Source organism: Olea europaea, chromosome 9 (genome assembly GCF_002742605.1).
Source record: "Olea europaea var. sylvestris chromosome 9, O_europaea_v1, whole genome shotgun sequence".
Taxonomy (NCBI): domain Eukaryota; kingdom Viridiplantae; phylum Streptophyta; class Magnoliopsida; order Lamiales; family Oleaceae; genus Olea; species Olea europaea.
In genome coordinates, this window is record NC_036245.1 from 5,171,309 (window position 1) to 5,183,803 (window position 12,495).

At 32.0% G+C, this 12,495-nt stretch overlaps 1 long non-coding RNA gene across 1 annotated transcript; it reads left to right on the forward strand.

Moving 5' to 3' along the window:
- Window positions 1–974: 974 nt before the first annotated feature.
- On the forward strand, window positions 975–4,760 carry LOC111399486. The gene is made up of 2 exons (XR_002703678.1): window positions 975–2,524; window positions 3,981–4,760. It is a non-coding gene; the product is annotated as an uncharacterized LOC111399486 (long non-coding RNA).
- Window positions 4,761–12,495: the final 7,735 nt, after the last annotated feature.

Genomic DNA, 12,495 nt, shown 5'->3' on the forward strand with positions numbered 1-12,495 from the left:
CCCAGCCCAGTTGCCCAAATCCAAAGCTAGACATTTCATCTTCACCACCTCTCTCTACAGTTGTTCGAGTCATGGACGTCATTGGCTCTCCGCGGCTCTGGCCCTACTCTCACTGCTCTAGTCCGTCGCACCAATTTCATCATCTCCATTCACTTCTCCTCTTCATTGCCTACTCTAAGTACACGGGTGGTGGCTGTAATAATCTCCAACTGTAGTCGGCAGGTAATGATATTCTCTCTGCTTATTTTTCAATTTTCATGATCATACTTTGTGGAATTGGATTAGGACCCATGTTCTAGATGATTTATTTTCAGATTGGTTTATGTATGGTTGGTGATATTGTGCCTATTGGAACGTAGGGATGGGCAAAACTCCCGAATCGATCTGAATGAATTGAGCAGTTCTTCTTAAGTTAAATTTTCGAACGAGTATCTAAGTCGAGAACCAATGGGTTCTGTTCAGTTCTAGATCAAGAACCGAATAATCAGAATAAGAACCAAATCCTCCTAATTTTTTAATTTATTTATTTTAAATAAGCTATGTAATTTTATTTTTTTTAAATAAATTTGCTAACTAGTTAATTTAGCTCAAACCCAAAAATATGATTTTTCTATTTCTAATTTTCAGTCCAGGCACAACTTAATCAAGTTGACTTAAGTTTTACCCAATCTGTTATTCTATCGTATTGTTATTTCTACCATTCGAGAGAAATCGAATTGAAGCTCATTGTGCCTCTCTTAATTGTTGTAAACTCGCTATCTTGCTCTTTCTATGATTTTAACAATCAAATTTTTGAAGAACTCAATAAAGAGAAAAGCAAAAGACACATAAGATTGGATTACAGTATTTTATAAGAGCTAATTTTGAAATTGATCATAGTTAATCTTTTACATATAAAATTTTGCCAATTCTAATTTGCCTCAACCCCCCTCCCCCCCCCCCAACACAAAAAAAATAAAAATAAATAAAAAAGTAAAAATTGAAACCCAACCCATTATTATCCTAGCCCAGTTGCTCAAATCTAAACCTAGACATTTCATCCTCACCGCCTTTCTCTAGTGTCGCTTGTGTCCTCGACTGAACGAACTGAACAAATTGAGCGGTTCTTCTTAAGTTAAATACTCGAACGAGTATCTGAATCAAGAATCGCGGAGTTCGGTTCGGTTCTCGATTCTAGATTAAGAATTAAAAAATCGAATAAGTACCAAATCTCGCTAAATTTAAATAAGCCAAATAATTCTTTTTCCTAAATAAATTTGTTAACTAGTAAATTTAGCTCAAACTTAAAAATATGATTTTTTTTTTTCTATTTCTAATTTTCAATCCATGCACAACTTAATCAAATTGATGTAAGTTTTTTCCAAATCTATTTTTCTACCGTAGTATCGTTTCTACCATTATAGAGAAAATCGAATTGAAGCTCAACAGTGCCTTTTTTAATTATTGTAAGCTCGTTAATTAACAGTCAAATCTATGAAGAATTCAACTAATAGAGATGCAAATGTGTCAATTGAATCCACTAATAGCAGCTGCCCCGCAACCCACAAGCCATTGATTCCACCATCTCTACAATCTTAGGCCCCCTTTGCCCCCATTTGTGCAAATGAAAATGGGTGGAAAAATGTTTTTTTTTTTTAATTTAATATGAGTGGTTAAAGCAGGAGGAAAAGTTTTTCTGTTTAATTGTAATATTATTTAAGGTAAGATTGTGTGGTTGAAAATAGAAAAGAGAAAAATGAAATGTAATATAATGAAAATTAATGTCGGCCAAACGAGGGCTTAATCATAAACCCTACCATCTTCAAACACCCAATTATAGCAACATTTAAACAACTTCAATAAGCACAAAGAAAAATTCAATCAACAGTGAGTAGTTGTCTTGATTTGTTTTAGTACATTAGCAAAAAAGGGAGAAAGACGGAATTGTTCTATCTTAGATATTGGTATTTGCTCTCGATAGTTATAGTTCGAGAAAAAATTGTTCCTTTTTTCATAAAAAATGGAATCCAATTCCTATTCATAGCTAAGCATTGTAAACCAAATCTTGTTGGCCTTTGCATCAATTATACATCTGAATATATCTCCAGCTTTCTAACCATATATGACCCACAATTAAAGCGGATGTTTATTCAGCTCAAAATGCTAATTATGACTATTTCTTTCACAATCTATGTAAAAGGAGTATTAAATGATCTTAAAATGATAGAGTTGGGGAACTAATTGAACAAAAAATTCAAAACATAAAAACCTGTAATATTTTTCCCATATTAGGAGAAGAAAACGTGGAAGAATGGGTAGTTGAAGCAATCCTAGATCTAGTTTGTGCTTTATTTAGGGAATATTTCCTTTTTTTTTCCTTCGACTATTCTTGATTCCTCGAGCTTTTAATATGGCAGCATTGGAATTTCGAATGCTATTGTTGGTTTATGTTAAAGCATACAAAATATGCACAAACTTGGAATGGCTCCATCCCTACTTTCATTCCCTGTTCTTTAAGGGGCTGTGGAAGGCGACGACAATGGAGGTATCCCTGCTCTTTATGTCTTTTTTTATTTAAGTTTTTATTATTTTACGTTAAAATTGTCAAGTTATTATTTTACCAATTTTATATTTGGTCAAAATCAATTTTTTGGTCAACTAATGATCATTTCATCCATTTGTCATTTTGCTGCAACAAAATGAAAAATGTAGGATTGTGGATGGTACAAATTAAATGTTTAAGTAAAGTCTACAAAAATATGAAAGATTTGGGACAGTAGCTACAATTATCCCTAAAACATATGATGTGAGGATTATGGCAACAAACCTTTTAACTTAAAAGTTTCTATTAATAACCTTTCTTATAAAGCGAGATCACTGTATGAGATATGTCGTAAACATTGAAATGTATTCAACAAATCTCTTTAAAAAAAATTAAAAAGCTCACACAATTAAATTAATAATCATCCGTCGCAGTGAGAAATTTAGAATGGGACAGTGGGGTCAGCTGCCCTCATTCCCAAAAAGTTCCTCTAAATATTTAAGTTCCTTAATATCTATTCTCAACATTTTATGTTATTTTTGCCTTCACAATTGCAATTTTTCACTTCTAGATTTTGTCCCCACCACTTTAGTTATAGAATTTTGCCCCCACAACTCTACAATCCTAGCTCTGTCCGATCCCTTGTTATATATTTTACTAAGAATCAAAGTGGGGTCATGCATAGCGAAAATTTCAAAAAAAAAAAAAAATGTTTTGCAATATTAAAGAAATATTTATAGGAAATGTCACTTAGGCTTTGTTTGACACATTATTTGAAAAATTAAAGAGTTTTGAATAGTATTTTTGGAGAATGTGTGGTTAAAAAGTAAGGAAACTTTATTGGTTTGTGTGTAGAATATTTTATTGTGTGACTGTATGCTGCAGAATGATACTGTAGCAAACAATGTAAATTTTTAAAGGTTGTCAAACAGGGGCTTAAATAGGTCAAGTACATGAAAGCGAAGGGGAAAAGAAAGGTGAATTGAATAAAATGGAAAATGACATAACTAGATAAGATATATACACTTATGTTTAATCAAACCTCGAATTTTGATCTTTTTTTGAAGAAAAATGAAGAGATTTGTGGAACTAATTTCATTTCTAAGGACTCGAGGTCAATATGTGGATGCTTGTCTTTCTACCTTTATTTTTGTTTTTGTTTTTTTTAATGTAGATGTCCGTGTTGACATTATTGCCTGGCTGCCTTTATATAATTTTCCTTTAATTTTTGAATCGTCAGATCCGCCCATGAATGTTATGGTTGGGGCTCACAAAAATTATATTAGCATTTAGTTCTACTTAAGTTATTCATGTTTGTTTACATTTACCCCAACCAACTATACCTAGTTGGTTGATTTCTTTTCTAAATCTCCCATTTTCTTTTCATCTCTTCTTTTGATTTTCTAATAGGGAAATTAACAGCTGATAAGTTCTTTTTCTACACTTTCGTTCTTTTTAGCATCAGTGGATGTTGTTAGACAAAGTGGAGTTTACAAATAAGAAGACAATGATCATTTATTTCAGGTAGTTTGGGATATTGTTATATGTACACAAAATAAGTAAGTAATAGTGAATGAATATTAGCAAATACATTTTGATTGTTTTGGGAATGTAAAAGGTAAGAAATGGACGACCAAATTGTGGCAACAACGCTTTTGGCGGCATTGGAAGCATCATGATAACCAAGAGTAATTGATAAATACTATAGTCACTGTTGCGAAAGCTCTCTCCAAGGATCTTCAATTCATTATTTTCTAGGCTCAATCCAAAGCACATTTCTTTACCAACAACCAATACAACCGTCACCGATCCACAACCAATATAATTTACCTTGATTTCTATTCAATCTTACCCACGTAGGACAATAAACAGTTATTATTTATGGCCACAAAGGTTAGGAGAAAACACCACAAATGTAGGCTATGAAGGAATCATCAATTACACAAAGTAAATAAGCGTTTTGGACACTTTTAGGGGTCGTTTTTCACACACTTCAAGGGACAGCCATGATTCTCCTTTTCTCACACAAAACCACACAAATCATACTAGAAAGTGATTAAGGTTATTGCCTTATATGTAGTCTAGGGTTAGGCTTTAAGTTGAACCTCTAAGAGATTTAAACGAGCTAAGATTCAAGCCATCCAAGAGGGATTACAATTGGTCCGGGTGGAGCTCATGGACTTGGTTGTTGGACTTATTTCATTCATCGGCATATGCCTATGAATAATTAATTCACGTTAACATCATAACCTATGATTTATTGGGTATCAAAAACTCAACAGTCACAAATTCTCCTACTTTTATCCCTTTTAATATCAATTCAATATTTAGATACACATTTAGATGTGAAGATCAATGTTCCTAATTCATTTAATAATCTCTCTTGATTAGAACTAAACATATCTTTGCATGTTTTTCATTTATCTTTATGAAAGATGCAAACATACAAATATGTATTAAAGTTATAAGAACATAGTAAAGAATCAAGCAAAGCATAATGTTATACTTATTCTTTCAAATATCAACAAAATTGTAAGTGTTGTATCATAGGATCAATCAAATAGTTTGTAAACACTTTTAATATGATTAATAAATTTTATATTTTTGTAAGATATTATTTAACAATTAATTTGCAAGCACATATTTTTTAATAGAATTGGTAACATGAAGACAGACTTCATGTTACTTGCTGTTGCCAAAAACTGTTTTTGACAACAGTCAATTATAGAAAGACAGTCTTTCTATACAAATTCTGTAGAAAAAATCTGTACTTATAGTATTGTTCATTATTTAATTGAATTTATTAAACTAATAGAATCTAAAGATTAAAGTCTTAATAACTTGTTAATTACAAAGAGTTGTGATTATGAAACGCAAATCATATATGACTAAATCTTGAATTATTTGTGATCGTAAGTAATAATGGGATACTAATATTGTTATTACAGTTAGATCATCACGTGTTGCAATTCTCACTTTTGAAGTGAGTGCTGATCTCACAAAGCTAAAATTTAGTGACATTAAAATAAACACGTAAATGTTTTGTTAAAGAACAAAACATTGAAGATCCACTAAAGATATTTAATACAGATAACTATTTGAGTGTCAGTGGTTAATCTTTAACGTTCGATAGTGAAATTAGTCCTTTGACTTGAGGTCATCATAGTGCTTTATATACGAACAATCATACTTTGGTGATATTGCATGTTGCTTTGGCAAGATTTGCTAATACGATATCATTTGGGTATATAAATTATATAAAGGTTGTGATTGACCAATAGAGTATTCCCCATTCTTAGAGTTTATGATCCACATTTCATTCAGTTTAGTCAATAATGAAACCTTTGACCAAATTTCATTAAATAGATTAATTAAGTATTAGATCGGTTTAAGTTTAAGAGACAGACTAAGCTCACTTGGACTTTATTAATAGTCTGTTAGGATTTGATAAATTATAACACAATACAATTATATTCTTACTAGCACAGAAAAGAAAATCTTAATTCTCTCAGTTTTGTTCCCAATATGGATTTTTGTTGGAGGTTAGATGATTGGAAAACTATGGATTGCAGATCACTAAGGTATAATTTTCTATCGTAGTTTCCATCTAAACACAAAATAGATCTTTGGTGAAAATTAAAATATGTTTTATTTTTCACTATGTATAGGGGTGTCAATTTAAATCGTCAGTTCGGGTCGCCTGTGGCTTGGTTCGAAAAAAGTTTGAGTTGATCCAGCTCGAGGTTTGAGCTAAGCTCCATTTTGGGATGTCGGCCCAAACCCGAGCCAGCCGTCTGGCTCATGGGCAATTTTCGAGTCGTGACCTTGAATTAAAAAAAAAGTAATAATTAAAAAAAAAAAAAAGCAGATTTTGCCTGCCTTTTAAAGGCAACACTAAAGGCTGCTGCTACACACTGCCTGTACAAAGGCAGCAAATATTATTAAAAATATTGAGCTTGCTTGACTCAATCTGTCTTTGCTTGGTAAGTCTTGAGTGGAAAGCTCAGATTGAGCCTAGATTTTTTGACCGAACTTTTAGCTCGAGGTCGAATAAAGCTAGCACCATTTTACTCAAGTCGTGAGTCGGCTCGACTCTTTTACATCTCTAATTTTGTATGATTAATTAAATTCTGAGCAGTGGTATCAGAACCTATTTTGTGCTTGTTAAAAACCATTTTGAACAATTAAAAGTTGTTTTTTTTTATAGCTTCTTTTCAAATCTAGCAATTTAAACAAAAAAAATCAAATTTTAAAAATCTGCTTTGGAAGATAAATTAATTTTTGCTTTAAAAATTGGATCGGAAGGATACAGGGACGCTGACGATTGGCGGCAACAGTCGTTGTCCTTACCGAACAATAGTTGAGTGCTGTTGCGAGCAGTGGCAGTGCATTATGCATCGTCGAGTGCTACCGAGCTTTGCAATAGTGACGACTATTGCCGCACAAGAGAGCAGTTCAAGTGGCTGTTTCTTGCCGCGGTGGATGGTGTGATGTTGGTAACCAAAACACTAAGTCTAGGGTTAGAGAAATTTGTTGGGACCGAGGCCTCCTTGTAATTTATGAAATTGCGGGCCTCTGCCTACAAATGAAAGTGTAAAGTTCAAATTGCAATTTTAAATAACGGACTTGTCATGCAATTTTCAAAATTGAAGGACCTGATTTTATTTTTAATAAATGGGTCAATGCTACAATTTTTTAAATAGTTTTGAATCTAAATTTTAAAATGGGTTTTGATCCAAAATTCGAACTTGACCTAATTAAAATAGAGGAAATTGCAGAGGATGTCAATTTTTCCCAAGATATTTACAAAAATGTCTAATTTTTTTTTATTTTTTTTTTATTTTTATTTTTTTTTGCAAGAATGTCAATTTAAGACATATTTGCTCCTAAAGATAATTAAATGAGATTTGACCCAATGGAAGAAATTGTACAAAAATCTTGTCAATATCAAGGATGAAAAGTTGGAAAAAAAGAGATGAATCTTATTTTTCTCATTCAAGCAACCCTAACTCTCTCACTCTCTCTATCATTTTTCTCATTACGGACTTCAATCCAAGAGAGAAAAATCTTTTTTTTTTTAACTCAAATTTTGTAATATTTTCATCGTAAAGGTATATGAGATGCAAAAAATGGAGCTTTTTACTGGGTTTAAAATAAGAGCTGGAGCTTTGATTAGAAAGATGTGAAAATCCTTTTAATATCCTGTAATTTTTTTGGACATTTTGAATAATTTTTAGTTGTGTTATGGTTGGAAATGTTTTCCCCCCTACTTTCTGCAATTTTATACAATAAATTTTAATTTTCTTTTTTGTATACATTTTCTATTAGTGATGCATAATATGCACACGTTACATGTGCCAACACTAATTTTGAGGGAAAAAATTATATAGTGTTCTAGTTTAATATTTATCCTCTTCCTTTGCTTTCAAAGTTCAGATTTCAAGTATTTTGGATATTTTAATGTTGGGTGAAAATTTGGATTGACACTTGACATATATTTCGTTTCAATGTTTTTGGTACTTGTGTGATGTGAAATAACATTACTATCACTTGGAATTCATTTGTTGTGGGCGGTACTCATATTTAGGTTGAACTCTTGCTAGGCAGTTGACAGCATATCCGTGGTTTTAATGTTTTGTTATGCTCGAATATGGAGTGAAATAATTTTCAATAATACCTAATAGAGGTGAAAAGTAGATTTCCCGATAGTTCATCTGTTGACTAATGTAGAGAAATGCTATTGCGCTTAACTGTCGTTCCTAACAGTTAGCCTTAGTAATTCTCGACAGATGAACTGCCGAGAACGATAGTTCAGTCTTTCCCTCCGCTCAGTTCCACAAGTCAAACTTTGGTTCATTCTAACATTGCACGAGTGTTTTGCATGAACATATATGAAATGTTATGATCTCATGATTTTTTGATTGATTGGTCCATATGTGGTTAGATTTTTTCCATCCGAACGTCTCACATGTGACCGATTTGTCCATATGTGGTTATATTTTTGTGCTTCACCTTTGTATTTGTATAACGATACCACCATCGTCACGATTCATTCTTCATAATTTTTGGATCTTATGCAATTCAAATCTATTTTTGCGGAAGTTATTTGTTTGAAAAATATGAATGAATTCAAATTACGATAAATTGTATGAATCAATTGAGTTATATTATGTACTGTGATCGGATTGTTTTTGCACATAAAGTTAACTTTATTGCACTTCTTCACATTGTTTTCTATGTGCTTTATCTCGGAATACTAATTTTACCAATGTATGATGATACATGAGTAGACTCATACTCATGACTTGAATGATCCTCAAAGTGTTGGTGCACACATTCTTGTTATAATTGGAGGTGGAACCAATCGATTTCGTTGTCAAAGAAAGAGCAATCTTCACAACGGTCTACTTTTGATGATTGTGGCAACTGCACATTGTTTTTTAAATAGGGTCATGGAGCTATTCCACAGTACAAAACAATGGTCACATCATGTTCGATACTTGAGCAAGGTTGTGTACATAAAAATGGTTTTTGGTGTATTTTATAACTTTCATGCTTTCGAAACTCGTTTGATTTATCGATTAAAACTAGTATCCATTAAAAATAAGCATGATGGGAATGAATATTATGATTTGTTTCAATCGAAAACGTTCGTGAATCATGGTAATATTACTGGACATCATTTTCTTGCAAAACATAATGAGCACTTCTTTGTTTGCATTAAAATATTGTGCGTACCATGTTTCAATCAAGATGAAATGGTACACATGATTTAATGTACACAATTTTCATAAATGATAGACCAAGTGTGGGTGATACAAGCATACTTAGACTTTAAAAGCATCACACTAATTGTCTTTCAAATTCAATTTGAGATGTGATGAAAATAAGTCTTCATCGTCGTGTATTTCGATCGGAGGTATATTCAAGTTAAAGATCTTGAACTTCAATTCAATTTGAGTGCGGGGATCAAGAATATCAAGTTTGTCCTTCAACATTAACAAAAGTCTGGTTACGATATTACTTGTCGGAACCAGAATGTAAGTGATTTTGTCCCCTCTCCACTTCTACTCGTCATCCGCATTAACAAATTTTTTCCCATGCGTGATGAATCTCAAATGATTATTCCTCAAATTTTGGGATTGCAACGATAAGAATTCTACAGAATCAATGTATTGGCATTTAATAGCATGAAAGTGGCATTACATAATATGTAAATCTGTACAGTAGTAAAAGGTCAAATCAAGGTTTTTCATCGTTTTTAAGTGTTCAATTTGACAGTAAAACTATATATCCTTACAGTTTGTAAATGTTGGGTTCGACATTTCAAACGTCTAACCCGATGGTTTGTAAATGTCAAATTCAATAGTTGAACCGTCGAAAATGTTGAGAAGCAGATGACAGTGGGCAGTACAGATTCTTCAGCACAACACATTAAGTGTGATCATTTGTATTGAGCTAGTTGAAAAAGGTTAGATTGGCCTTGTCATTGAAGAGAAATTTAATGAAAACATTATTTGGTTTGAATTGAAGAAAGTATTCAAAACCTTAATAGTGATAATCACATTTGTGAAGGATTCAAAAATAAAGAAATCAATGAATAATAGTTTAAAATTTTTTAAGTAAATATGTCCAAGTTGTATTTAATATTTACAAAACAGTAAACTGTAGAAGTAAAATATAAATATTTTCTAATAGCTAACCTCTCAAAATGGATCATGAATGCAAGAGAAAAATTTTCTTGGTCAATGAAAATGAAGAAGATGAGAAAAATTAGGGTTTGTAAGGGAAGAAGAAGATATATTTGTTTATATTTCATTTTTAATTTCTTTTACCCCTTTTTTATTAACACAAATTTATATTAATCAATATAATACACATTTATCCATATTATATATATATAAAATAAACCATCACATCAACATAATCAACTTCTTCAAATCAAGCATTAAATGCTAATGAAAATGCGTCATCAAGGGTAATTTGGACATTTCACACAAAAATTGACATTTTTGCTCACATAAAATGAAAATGACAACTTTTAGGGACCTTGTTAATTTTGTGACATTTTTGAAAATTTCCCATTAAAATATTATTTAAAACCGACAACTTTTATATTATTGTTAAAATTGGAAACTCAAATATTAAACTTTGATCTTAAATTGAAATTTATTTTATTTAGAAATTCCACAATAAACTAAAATATTAATTCAATTAGAATTAGAACTGGCTTTAATTTGACAATTGATAAAATTTTGATTTTAATTATATTAGCCCATCAACTTATATTAGATTTGGAACACCCGCTAATTAATTTATGGGAAAAATTCATTTTTAAGAGTTTATCTATAGCATATTTAAAAAAAAAAAAAAAAAAAGAAGGTTTACAATTTCAAAATTCAGATATCATTAAATTTTATTTTTGAAATATTTGATTAAAAAATATTTTATTAATATAACATATTTATTAAGGTCACAAATCAATATAATTTGGTTACAACTTATCAAATTAATTGGTTACAAATATTTCTAAGTAACAAATCGAAAATTCTATAGGTCATGATTTATCGGTCACAAATCAAAATTTCATAGGTCACAATTCATTAATAGGTCACAAAATCAAAATTTTTATTGGTCACAACTCATTTATTAGTCAAAAATAAAAAATTTCAAAGGTCACAATTCAATGATCAATTATAAAATCAAAATTTTTATTGGTCACAACTTATATGTCGGTCACAAATAAAAAATTTCCTAGATCACAATTCATTAATTGGTCACAAAATCAAAATTTCTACTGATCACAGATTATCAAAATAATTGATCACAATTAATTTTACGATCACAACTTAATAAATTATGAGTCGCAATTACATTTTTTTGGTCACTTGTTATTTATTTGACACAAATTAACCAATTTTCTGGTCATAAACACCTCCATGTCCCATCCCATCTATCGCCGATCACCACCCATCGTGACCACCGTCATCTCACCAGATTGCAAAACCACCTTCACGGACACCACCACACACCACATTAACATAAAATCACATCCACACCACCACCACATAGCAGACTTCGAAACCATCATCGGCTCATCCTGTCGGATCACTGGTGTCTTACGCACATGTGACCACCACCCCACCACAAAATCACTTCAAAAATAACCACAAAATAGCACAAACTTGACTTCACCGCCTCTGTCGCCACTAATGCCACCGCCATCACCACAACCACAATCACCTAAAATCGACCATCTCCTTCACCTCTACCACACCACATCCATCAACACTAACTCAACGATGCAAACTAAAATAGAGAAAATAGGTCGATGCCTTGTAGAAGATAAATCACCATCGAATGAAAATGAAAATTAGATCCAATAGAAAACAGTAGCGACCACCGAAGCTGGAGCTGGTCGTTTGTCGCTGTAGTATGCCCAAACTAGCAATGGTGCAGTCGATTGTGTGCAGCTGCCGTACGAGCGCGCGATGCTGATGCTGATGCTGCTGCCACTGCGAGCGTAGTTGCGCCGATCATGTGCAGCTGCCTGTCGTCGGCCGTGTGCAGCTGTCTATCGCTGATCGTGTACAGTTGCCGCTGCCTTTCTTCTACTTATCGTCGGAGCCGTCGAAGAGAGGGAAGAGGGATGATGGTTGTGTGATTTGGGAATTTGGGATTTTTAGGGTTTGGTTGGTTATTATTTATAGAGAGAGAGAGAGAGAGAGAGAGAGAGAGAGTATTATTAATATTAAAATTTTGAATTAGCATTTGATTTTTGTATAGATAAATTTTAGATCTGATTTTTGAATTTGAATTTTTAAACATCTGGTGGGCTGTAATTTTCTCTTAATTTAATTTAATTAATTATTTAAAATATGTTTGGTAGAGATTTTAATTCAATTAATATCAATTTTTGATCGTTATTTCATTATTTCAACAGTCATTTTTGAATATTTCTCTCAAAGGTAGGA